Source organism: Castor canadensis, chromosome 15 (assembly GCF_047511655.1).
Source record: "Castor canadensis chromosome 15, mCasCan1.hap1v2, whole genome shotgun sequence".
Taxonomy (NCBI): domain Eukaryota; kingdom Metazoa; phylum Chordata; class Mammalia; order Rodentia; family Castoridae; genus Castor; species Castor canadensis.
The window spans coordinates 58,303,830-58,317,095 of NC_133400.1; the positions used below are offsets into that span (position 1 = coordinate 58,303,830).

Genomic DNA, 13,266 nt, shown 5'->3' on the forward strand with positions numbered 1-13,266 from the left:
GATGTTACCATAACCACTACTTCAGAGTAATTACCACTATGATAGCACCTATACATTTGTTTCACATTAGTGTGCTCTATGAAGGCCCCAGAAATTTACCTCACTGTGGGTATCTCTATGTTGGCACCGTAACCTTTACCCCACACTATTCAATCTATGAATGCACTATAGCCTTCACCTCACAGCAGTTACCTTTAAGATTTCATAATAACATTTGATTCACATTAGTATCTGTAACAATGGACCATGAGTCTTGCCTCATGATAATTACATGTATGATGACTCCATAAAAGTAGTCTCCCAGTACTTATCCCTATAATTGCCCTGTTACTTTTACCTCATAGCATTTACCTACATGATGACATCATGGCATTTGCTCACGGGAGATACATCTATGAAAACATCATAACTTTTTACCTCACTGTATTTATCTTTGTGATGGCACCATACACTTTTGCTCAAATTACTTACACTTATGATCTCATAGAAATCTTTCATAATAGTAACCTATCTGATGGCACCTTACATTTGCCTCACTGTAGTTACATCTATTATGACAAGGGAATCTTTGATTTCCAGTAGTTCCTGTCTACAATGGCACTGCAAACCCTGGCTCACATAGGTTACAATTATGATCCCAAAGAAAACTTCATCACATTAGTAACCTCTATCATGGCATTGTAAATTTGTCTCACAACAGATAATCTACAATATCTATAGATATTATAGATAATCTATAATAGCATCATAATTTTTGCCTCACACATTACTAATATCTATGAAGGCTTAGAAAATTTGTCACATTAGTTACATGTATGATGACATCATATTGTTTGCCTCACAGTGATTACATCTCTGATGACATGGGACTATTTAACTAAAAATTGTTTATATCTATGTAAATACTGCAAATTTTGACTCATACTAATTACTTCTATGATGTCACCATAACATTAACTTCATAGTGTTTACCTCTGTAATAGAATCATGACATTTAACTCACAGTAATTAGGTTATATGATGGATCCAGAAACTTTTTCTCAAATTGCTTAACCTTTATGATGCCACAGAAACCTTTGGCTCACAGAAATTACCTCTTTTATAGTACCTTAAAGTTTGCTTCACTGTAGTTACCTGTGTGATGGCACTGTAACTTTTCCTCACAATAGTTATAGCTCAGATGACCCAGAAAAATTTACCTCACAGTATTTATCTCTATCATGGAACCATAAGCATTGCCTAAAATTAGTTATCTCATATTAGTAACTCTGTTATGGCACCTTAAAATTTGCCTAACTGTAACTATTTCTATGATGCAACCATAAAATTTGCCTTTCAATTGTTCCACCACTTGAAGGCAAGGCTATCTTTGCCAACACAGTGCATCTCAGACTACATAGTTATAGGCAGTCACATTCATCTAAAATCTCATTTACATGCATTTAAGAAATTCTAAATGTATCTGATTAATTACATTCATTTGATCAAGTTAGCAAATGATCACACATCCAAATTTAGAACTCTGGAGAAATTTTTGAAGGGGAGACAAGTTGCTTTGAATACAGAAAATCGTATCATGCATAAATCTACATAATGACTTAATAGTTCACCAATTTAAAATTAAGGGTTATAGCAGAAATCTGAAACCCAAACTACAGGACATTGTATACTTACCCACTTCTGGAAGTTCTCTATCTTTCATTTAAAGAAGACCTTGGTTTGAAGTAGGAACCACACTCTGATCTTTGATTATAACTTCGGTTAAACCTCAGACTTTATGAAGATTCCCAACACAAGTGCACTCTGGGATAGGGCTTGTCTAAAGAGTGTTGAGTAAAATGGTGATCTGTGATCTCTCCAGAAGAAACTTGTTATTGTCTTCCACTAGACTGTTGTTAATCCTGTCAAAAATGCAAAATGCACAGTTTTAGTATCTCATTTTCCCTAAATTAATACTATGGAATGGGCAGTTTATTAAAAAAATCATTGAGTAATTTAAATTTCCCAATAAACTATGTTTTACTACTGAACATGTATTAGAATATGCCTACTTATACAATTGTAAATTTAATTTATTCTTAAGAAGTTCAAACTATGCTACAGAGCCATATTAATAAAAACAGCCTGATATTGGCACAAAAACATACATGAAGATAAATGGAATAAGACAGAAAACAATGACACGAACCCACACAGCTACAACCACATGATTTTCGACAAATGAGCCCAACATATGTGTTGGAGAAAAGATAACCTTTTCCAAAACTGGTACTGAGGAAATTGGATATCCACTTTTAGAAGATTGAAGCTAGTCTTTCATGTTGTACTAGTATCAATTCGAAGAGGATCAAAGATCCTAAGGTAAGATCTGAAACTGTGAAATTACACTAGAAATAGGAAATACACTTAAGTTATAGGCATAGGTACGTAATAACTTTATGAGAACTCCAATATCTCAGCAATTAAGAGAAATTATTGACAAATGGCTCTGATGAAACTTAGCTGCAAAGGAAATATTCTAGACTGAAGAGACAGCTTACAGAATGGGAGAAAACCTTTGGCAGCCATACATCTGACAAGGAATTAATTACCAGAATAAACAGGTAGCTCAAAAAACCAACCCCATAAAGGACCAGTGACTCACTGAAATAAATGGGCACATGAGCTGAAAAGGTAATTCTCAAAAGAAGAAATAGAAATGTCCAATAAATCTGAGAAGGAATGTTCAAGATACTTGACTATAAAAGAAATGCAAATAAAAATGATATCAACATTCCACCTCACTCCAGTAAGAATGGCTTTTATCAATAACACACACAACAATAAATGCTGGAAAAGATGCTGGGGAAAAGGAACATTTATACACCATTGGTGAGTGTGTAAACAGTATGACCTCTATGGAAAAGTATAGAGAGTCCTCAAAAACCTATAAGTAAATCTACCATACAATATCATGATACCACCCCTGGACATAGACCAGAAGCAATCTGTGCTGGATATTATAGAGTCACATGTACGTCCATGTTTATTATAGCAGTAGTCACAATAATCATGTTTTGGAAACATCACTTGGGCCCCAAAAATGATGAATGGATTAAGACAATGCTATATATATATATAGCTATATATATATATATATATATATATATATATATATATATATACACAATGTAGTACTATTTGGCCATACAGAAGAATGAAATTATATTGTTTGCAAGTAAATGGATGGCACTGAATGCCATAATGTTAAGCAAAGTAAGCCAGGTTCAATATGTCACAGGTTAAATGTTTTTCCTCATATGTGGAAGCTGGATCCATCAGATAAATGTACACATAAATACATATATTTTGGGTCTGTCTGAGGAGACCATGAGGCAGGAGAAGGAAAGAGAATGTTAGACAGCAAAATAATACTGAACATTTCATCTATTTATGAATATAATGTAATATCTTATAAGCTGTCAAATAATTGTGGAGCAGAACAACAGAAAAACATGAAGTAAAGGAGGATTAATCTGACTAAGGCACAATATATACAGGTCTGAAATACAAAAGCAATACTCCCTTCAACTATCAGTATGCACTTAAAAAATGAAGGACAGGAAAGTAGAAGAGGTCTTGTCCAAGAGTGGGCACTTGTGGGATAGGAAAGGACATAAGAACAGGGTGAAGTGCGAATTTAGTGGATGTATTTTGTACTCATGTATGAAAATACAATAATGAAAACTGTTGAAATTGGTCTAAATTACAGGAAGATAGGATGGGGAGAATGTTGGCGTGGGTGAATTTAATTATGATATATTGCAAGCACATATGTAAATATCACAATGTATCTTCCTTGTACAACCATTATATCCAAATAAAAAAATTAAAAATGATAAAAAAGATATGTGTGTGCTTCTAGTGGTATTCTTACCTAATAAGTAATTCAAGCAATGTAAGAAGGAGGGAAATGGCTGCCAGTGGTGTTTGGCACAAAAGGTATCAGTGCTGCCTTTGGGAAGGGCTCTACTTGAGAGTTTGAGAGAGTACTATTAACATGCTTGCATTTGAAGAGTAACTATGTCAGATGATGGATAAAGTAATTTGCTGAACTTCAATATTCATTTCACTATGCATAAATTTAATAAAATAACATATTGTAGTCCTTAAATGAATACAATTAAAACATGACTAGAAAAAGATACTATTCTTATATCTGATAAAGCAGTTCTGGACTTTTAAAACTTCTTACCAAGACATTTACAAGCATTTGCTTTCATGATGTATACATTTCTTGAGAAATCAAGCATTGGATAATACAGAGCAGGAAACTCTAGGGGAGGAGAGAGCTGAGTAGGTGATCAAAAAGAACTAAGCAGCTCCAAGGCAATTAGTTCATAACATCCTTCCCGAGATATCTGAGGCGGAAACTGCCCTTTCTGTCTTCCAAACACCTCCACTTGGAATTGTCATACTTACTTTGTGAGTAAAACATCCCTTTATGAAGGTGTCAGTCCTTCCCTATTATCACTCTACAGGACAATTTGTCTCTAGCCTCCCTGTAGTGGTAACACTAACAATCAGAATCCAGGAGAGTCAATTGATCAAGTGGCATAATGAGCCCAGAGAAGTGGTAATGTTAATACTAGAACATTTAGGTTTACATTGTAGTGTTTAAAAAAATGAATTGAACTTTTAAAATTCTGTAAGGGAATACTGACAAGCAAGTAAATAAAAACACAACTTTCTTAATTAATGAGGTTAATAATTACTTAGCTGAGAGTCTATCAGATATGATTAATTTTATGAAAATATGAAGGGGTAAAAGTCACATGTACCCCAAAAATGGGGGTAAAAATAATAACTATCTTGGGTTAGTATTATAAAGAAAATTAACTGACTTATTTTCTAATTCAAAAATATCTAATTATTGTTATTATCTTTATAATAACCTTATTATAAATATCTTTATATAATATCTTTATTATCTAGTTAGACTTTACTTCCCACTAATCTCATGAACCACTCTCACTAAAAAGGATGATTTAATGCCAAATTCATCAGCCTAACTTATTCCCTGTGAGTCTCTTTTGATTTACTTATTTAGTTGGTCTGACAAGTGTTTTCTAATTTCAGATTCTTTAAGATAACTTTGCTCATAGCCTTCTTTGTCTGATTGAAGAGAAACCGCTTGAGATTTGTTTAGTGAGCTCAAACTTCATATCTTTACCTTTCAATTCCATCTGACTCTTAAATGAAGTAATTTGACTCTCTCTTGACCGCTTTAAATTTTCATCAGCTTCTGTTCTTTTCTAGGGAAAATGAAAAGGATATATTTTCAAAATTTATCTTTAACAATTGTTGTATGTTTGATTACCTTAGTTTTGAGCAAGTGATTTAGAGAGCAAATTTGAATATGAAGTGATGGTAGAGTTCAAAATATGTATAATCCATGAAAATCGCATTTTATTTGAAATTTCATTAAAAAAAAACTTCAATCTTCTTTTGATTTGAGGATTGAACACTAGGCCTCATGCATGCTAAGCAAATGCTGTTACAATGACTGGTATAGTTATCTCTGAATTGATATGAGGTTGTTACCCATGTAACATATTAACACAAAGCATAGCAAAATCAATTTTAAAAACTTTTAAAAATTCAAATGTGTATTACAATTTCCACACCACAAAATTTTATTTTCTTCCTAATACTCTTGTTTTATGAAAAAATTCTTAAAATATAATTTTCTAATGAAAATGCATATTCAGAAATATCAATGTATTTATCATGCCGACTTTTTTTGAGCATTCTCAATATGTTTATTGAAAATACTATTTAATGTTCAGGAAATAAACTAAGTGGACATAATCTTTCCAATTCTCAACACTTTAGGTAAAGTATGTGCATAAGACCATGGCAACTTTTACAAAAACCCACAACCAAAGGTTGGAGCAATTTCAATTATCTAAAAATGTTTTCTATTAGCTGCATCAAAACATCATTATCCCACAAGTCCAGGTTAATTATTCTTCCCAACTGTGCAAGGCTGAATATAAGGAGCCATACCATTAGCCGAACACAATGTCATGGCTTACAATCTTTATAATTCCATAAATCCATGGTAACTGAGAACCTCAAAAATTCAAGAATTCAAATTTACAAAAATAAATACCACTCTGACACTCAAGGGACATCTTCACTTTAAGGCCTTTGTCACAAATCTCAATCTTTATTGTTCTGAAAATAAATATTAAAAACATAACTTGAAACAAAAACATCAATATTCAGTCTCATAAGAGGTGTGGCTCAATGCCTATCACATGTAACAAGAAAACTTCCTTTAAAAAAAGGAAAAAAATTACTATGAGAAGTCTTTCATATGACTGAAAATACACCCTTTGGATTATTTTTTCCCTCATCTTATTAGCTTGTATACACGTGGGAATGAAAAAAGTACGCATTTTCTTCACAATACTTCCTGCTATGATGTTTGCTGGACTTTTTGCCACTCAACAAATTCATCAAGAAGAAAAGGCTAAGCACCATCTTCGTCGTAGTTACTAAGATCGGTGTGAACTGTTCTGCTAAATTCCAATACATTGTACCAAGGATCTTTGTTTATAACACGATACTCTAGGTACTGATAAAAGACTGAGAACAGTGGCCGTGTCCTCCCAGCAGAAGAGCTAACATAGATTTAGCACTATCAATATCAAGGCTTCTCTGATCTTTATCCCTTGCAAAATCAAAGACATATCTGTATATATTCATAAACGATGAAATATCATTCAACTGTGAGCGCAAAAAGTCAAATTTGTTCTGTAACTTTTCTGTGCAGTCACACTGTAATGAAGTCATTCCCTTTAACCATTCTTCCTTGGCAAAAAATCCCACGCTTTCAGCCTCCAATTTCCACGCTAAAACTAAAATAATAATATTTTCTGATTCAACACCAATGTCTTCACAAAATTTTTCCATTCCTTCTGGTCCTACAACTTCATCGGGACCTGCATACTCATAAAACCAAGCCAGGCACTTCTTTCTTGAAAAATCTCTTCTCCTCTTACTAGTCTAGCAGGGGGTTGGGATCTGCAATAGCTGGAGATTTTACACTTTTTGAGGCCTCCGTCTTCCGCTACTGCCACTGCCACCCCGTAGGATTTTCTCTTCTTCTTCACTGGCATCTTCCACCCTCCCCGGCGGGGTGGGCAGGCCAGCCGGGGAACGGGGTGGCCGTCTGGGGGAGGCCCCTCAGCGCTGGGCGGGCACCGCTCCTCAGAGACAGCAGCAAGCACAGCGGCAAAGTCGCCAGCCCACAGCAGCATGGCACCGCCACTGCCCGTCCCCAGGTCCCCTCTGCCTGGGACACCGGTAGCTCTTTGCCGGTGGATGCTGTGGCTAGCTCTCACCAGGAGGAAATAAAGCGGACAGCGCAGCACCTCCACTAGTCACAGAGAGCAGGAGGCTCAGCTTGACCCGGATGTGCATTCCCGGGAACGGAAGTGACACACGCGCGGAGCTGGGCGCCAAGGGGCTTGGCCCCTGTCATCCCTCTGCATGCTTCCGGCCAGGGGGAGCGATGCACACTCATCGCTACCTAAGTAGAAATCGAATTTGTTGACCGCTAACAAAACTTGGTGTCTGCTCCAGAGTGTTCTTACTTTTCTTATGAAACCATTATGATGCTAATAATCGCCACCAAGAAATGTTCTATGAAACCACCAGTCCTCTGCAATGGCCGGTAATGGCTCACTTCTGAGCTCTTCATTGTAAATTCCCACCCCTTAACAGTACAGTCACCCGGTGGCCTGCAGGTGGCTCTTCCTTATGGACGGAAGGTCGGCTTCCCATTTCTTTACCCAGCTTCTCTGTCGTCCCCTTCCTCTGCTTATTACTTTCTTCAGTATTGAAACGTAAACACTACCATTTTTATTTCTACAGAGCTCATTCTCAGATAAGAGGCAGGGGCAGTCACTCAATTTTAAGGATCTCTCCCCAGTCTTTACTACCCAGAACACTGTAATCACTCTACCTCCATTTCAGTCTATCATGCCAATTGAAATTCAAATATTTCACTTGAGGAACAGAAATTTTAATTAACTACAAGGGAATGACAAGAAAAATACAATGGATACATCAAAATATAATTTACAGTGAAATCAATTAAAGCACACTACAGATATATTTATCTGCAAAACTTGATTGACTTTGTCAAAGTTTTGTGATAATATTTGTTTTGCTCTATCTTCAACCTCTCTTTTGTACTGTTCTATCTGATCATGGTATACCATATTTTTTTCCTTATAATTTTTGAGTTCTTTTGCTTCTTCTTCCAACTTGTTCTGATTCTCCAATAGTGTTTCAAGTTGTTTTTCTCTAGTTGTTCTAAGTAGTATCTCCTGCTGAAAGGACTGATTTTGTTTATCCAGCACTTGATGCATCAAAGATACATTTTTCAATTATTCTATAACATCAGCAACATGCATGAATAAATGAATATAGTTGGATAAATAAGGCTGTAGGCAGAAAATGGTCTAACACAAAGCCAATCATAAATATTGACATAAAGTCACAAGCAATAAAATGTAGTCTACATCAGATACATAGGATGTGGTCCCTTGAATTGCTCAAAAAATCTCTATGTACATGATCTTTGTCACAAATATTAGAACTTGCCCTTAAAAATTACTTTTTCTATATTTGTTTTAGGTCTTTTCTTCTTAAAATGATTCTAACTCCCCTCTTAGAAAAATAACTCTAATTAAAGAAATTTCAAAGTGGAGATTTTGATGTGATAATCCTTTTTGTGAACTGCAAGTGTTTTATATGAATCTGCCAAAAACAATTAGTCTCAGTGAGGAACGATGACATGTGGCAGTACAAAAGTTTTGTAATGTGATCCCTTCATTTTTGAACAAAAATGAGTTAATATCAGTAGGTTTTAATTACATTATTCCACAAAATTAAGGACTTTACCAAGAAAAAGTAACAACATCAAAAATTTGGTGGTAATTCAAAGTACTAACTTGTACTGAATTAGGTTCCTTAAAATATAATAAGAATATAGAGGGAAGATTATAAAACATGACTGCATATTCTTTGACATTTCTACTATGAAATTGCCTGCCATGAGTGTGAACCAGCCTAAGTAACTGCTTTCTAGTCAATAGAATATGGTGAATCTGCTGTTTTATTTCTAAGGCAGATTAGAAAATGTTACATAGTTTCTACCTGATTTTTGCAAGGAAGCTTGTCACTAGAATCCAGAAATGACATTGTGAGGAAACCCAAGCAACATGGTGAAACTCCCACTAGCTGATCCATCTGACTTCCTCTGGTAAAGACCAGGTCAAAATCCTGCTTCAATGGCCAGACTAGTGAATAAACATGACTTTGATATTTCCAGTCCTCAGATGATGAAAAGGCAGAAGAAATGGGCTTCCTCAGAGTCACAATACAGATTGTGAACACAGTAAATGTGGCTTTGAGACACCAACTTTGGATGTGTGTCATTCATTACATGTGAATAACTGGTATAAATACTGGTAGGAAATATGAATTCCTGCCATTTAAAAATGGAAATCTGAATCTTGTTGGATGTCTTTAGACCAGAAGGTAGGCAGAAGAATAAAGGACCTAGAAAAGAAAGCCAAAAGAGCTTCACATGGATATCAGTGGAAACCTGCAGCCATCAAAGACACTGACAAGGACATCAAAGCCAGTGAAGATGATAGTAAAGCCTGGTGAAAGGGAATTCTCGCTATACCACAGCAGTGGGTAAAATTGATGTATGAGGTAAACAAAAATGATTAAATATAAATGAATCAGGATCAATTGTGTTCAAACATCTCTTTCTCATGTGTAGCTCACCACATATCAGAATGCAAAATAATTAAAATATATTGCTTCTGGCATAAGAAGCAATAAATAAATCTCTGGACAAATCCAGGGTCCAGAAGGGAAGACATGATCAAAGGATCAAGTGTTCATGGTAAACACTTCACAAACTTTAAGGTGGTTCTACGTATTCCCAGAAGGATCTTGTGAGGACAAAATTCATAAAGATCTTGTCCTAGTAAAGCAGGAGAAAGCTATTTCTTAGGGTTTGGGGAAAATGGCTTTTTAGTGGTATGAATCCCAATGAAATTCACAGAAGACTCAAAGTTCTTAAGGAAATTGTAGTAATAAAAATACTGCTTCTTAGCTTCAACTTAAAAGAAATAATACAGTAAAAAAAATGAAAGATGCCATTAGACTTTGGACATTTTGCAGGGAGGAAATAGACTGAGAAAACTATTCAGTCTCTAAGAAATATTATTTCTTAGGAAAAGAATAAAACAAAGTGTCCAAAGTGTAAAAGAAAGATCCATGGAGTATCAGTTCCATATGGAGGACCCAAATGTCAGTACCTCCTTGGATACCTCCCCTTTTCATTCCTAGGATAGGAGGGTTTTACTGTTTAGCAGAATTTTGTGTGTGTATGAGTGGTTGATAACTTGGTTCCTAATTTCTTTTTTCTTCATATATGGAGAAACTGCATTCAGGGTTCCATACTGTAGTAACCTCAACCTAAGTATCCCCATCCCTAACTGAAGTGTTAAGGATTTAACACCTTGCTCTTTTTTATTTATTCATTTATTCATATGTGTCTACATTGTTTGGGCCATTTCTCACCCCCTACCCCCATTCGCCCACTCTTCTCCCTTTGCTCACTCTTAAAGTTTGATACTGAAGCCATAATAAATGACAATTGTAAACTACAAATGCACTTTTCAAATGGCTGAATAGAAAACTTTCTGGCTAAAAGTGAGAATGTGGTGGTTTTAGGACATGTCATCCTTTAATAGCATAATATGGTAGAATATAGGCCCATCTTTGGTTCAATATAATGAATACATTGTGATATAAGGAATGCCACATGATTCCTTACCTTTGCACTTGGAACCCAATACATGTGTTGTAAAGAATCTCAGATCAGAAAGAGAGCCAAGTGAACAGCTGCCTGGCAAACAGCTATCAAACAAGGCCAGCAATATCTTTTTTTTTGTTGTTATTTATTTATTTATTTATTAATTTATTTTTTAAATTTTTATGGTTTTATTATTCATATGTGCATACAAGGCTTGGGTCATTTCTCCCCCCTGCCACCACCCCCTCCCTTACCACCCACTCCGCCCCCTCCCTCTTTCCCCCACCCCCCTCGATACCTGGCAGAAACTATTTTGCAAGGCCAGCAATATCCACTGCAAAAAGCAGACATGGGGAACACAAACTTTCAGATGACTCCAGCTCCCTAACCTTTAACCTATCCCTAAGAAAGAGGAGGGTCACAAAATTAAACTTTCCTCACCAGCCACTATTCAAGACACAGATTCATGAAGAAAGTAAATGTTGTTGGAAATCCCTCAATTTTGGACACTATTTAGAGAACAGTATGGAGAAAAATGCATTTTATAAAGAGATAGTAAGAAACAACAAATTATGTGACAGAAAAAAGACTATTTTAAGTAAGAATCTAATAAATATCAACACTGATTTTTTAATTACCAGCAATATGAATGGAAAGCAGCAATATGACTTAAATACAGATATTGCAAATGTTAAGGAAGAAGATTTTTAAAATTTCCTTCAATTCCAAATTCGCACAAGTCCTCAAGTGTGCCACTTTAGAATTTTCCCTCGTGTTAGGGAATGGAGATGAATTGAAGGAAGGAGACATATAGGATGTGAAGTGTAATACCTGAAAAACCACTGGAAATATTTGATATGATCATCAAAATGAGAAATTTTACCTGATTTCAATTAGCTGATTCTGAGAGTGGTAGCTTTGAGTATTTTTAAATCAGTTTAGTATTAAATCTTAATTTTCCTTTCCTCAGTAAGGAAACAGATAACATTATGGAATAATTTTCAACTTCTCAGCCATAAGACAACGTAGTGTCCTTTGAATATAAAGAAGTTGAGGGCTGGAAGGTAGCTCAATGGTAGAGTGCTTGTGAATTAAGTCACCCTGTTCTTAAACTGTTTCACTACTGAAACAAATAGTAACAGATACTTTTTGTATTTCCTAAAATATTCCTATATTTTCACACTACACAAAGAGAAATTTTGCTCCGTATTCATTTTTTGCTGTCTTACTGTATGTATTAACTAAGGGTCTTCTAAAGTCAGCCAATAATGTGTATATATATATATATATATATATATATATATATATATATATACATATATGTACATTTATACACATATATATACATTTATACACATGTAAATATGAATATACTTCAAAATTATTTTCAGATCACATTTGAAAATTCCACGTAATGTCAAAATAAATGCTCAAAGATAATTACAAATTCTGAAAATATGAAATGTAGACTATCTGATGACTGCATCATGTTTTTAATTCTGTTTTAAGGATAATGCACCAAGATGAGAAAAGGAATATCACAACAAATAGCAATGAAAATCCAGTGGACCATTAGTGAATACTTGCAAAGTTTATGTTTAATAAATGGAAAATCTAGAAAAAGTGGATAAATTTGTAGACGCATCTGACTGTCTATATTTACTCAAGAGGCTATCAGTTGCTTACAGTGCCCTAAAAGAAAGGTACCAACAAAAAAGAGCATAAGCCCAGATGAATTCACTGACAAATTCTACCAGAATTTTAAAGAAGAACAAAGACCAATACTCCTCAAAATATTTGGAGAAACTCACAGCCAGAGAACTAAGGGAAAAAAAAGAAATATAAGGGATACAAATAGGAAGTGAAGAACTCCAATTATCCCCATTTTCAGATGATTTGACTCTATATTTTAAAGAACTTAAGGACTCCATAAAATCTTATGACCTGATAACACGTTTGGCAGAGTAGCAGGATATAAAAATCAACATACAAAAATCTGCAGTTCTTCTGTATAGAAACATTGTACAGGGAGCTAAAGAAATCAGGAAAACTATTCCCCTCACTGTAGCCTCAAAAATGGCTTAAGAATAAACTAAGGAGATGAAAGACCTCTACAGTGAAAACTATAAAACATTGAAAAGGAAACTGAAGACATTAGAAGGTGAATGACATTCCATGTTGATGGCAGAATTAATATTGTGAACATGGCTACACTACCAAGATCACTCTAGAGAGTCAATCAATTCTCATGAAAATAACAATTACATTTTTCACTGGACTGGCAGAATGGCTCAAGTGGCAGAACACCTGCCTTGTAAGCATGATGCTCTGAGTTCAAACTCTAGTGCCACAGAAAATTAAAATAAAAAAAACTA

General features: G+C 35.0%; 1 pseudogene; it reads right to left on the reverse strand.

Annotated features, from left to right (window-relative positions):
• The window catches only part of LOC141417472 (DCN1-like protein 5 pseudogene), a 33,387-nt pseudogene extending 25,942 nt beyond the window's left edge, over positions 1–7,445 (reverse strand).
• Positions 7,446–13,266: the final 5,821 nt, after the last annotated feature.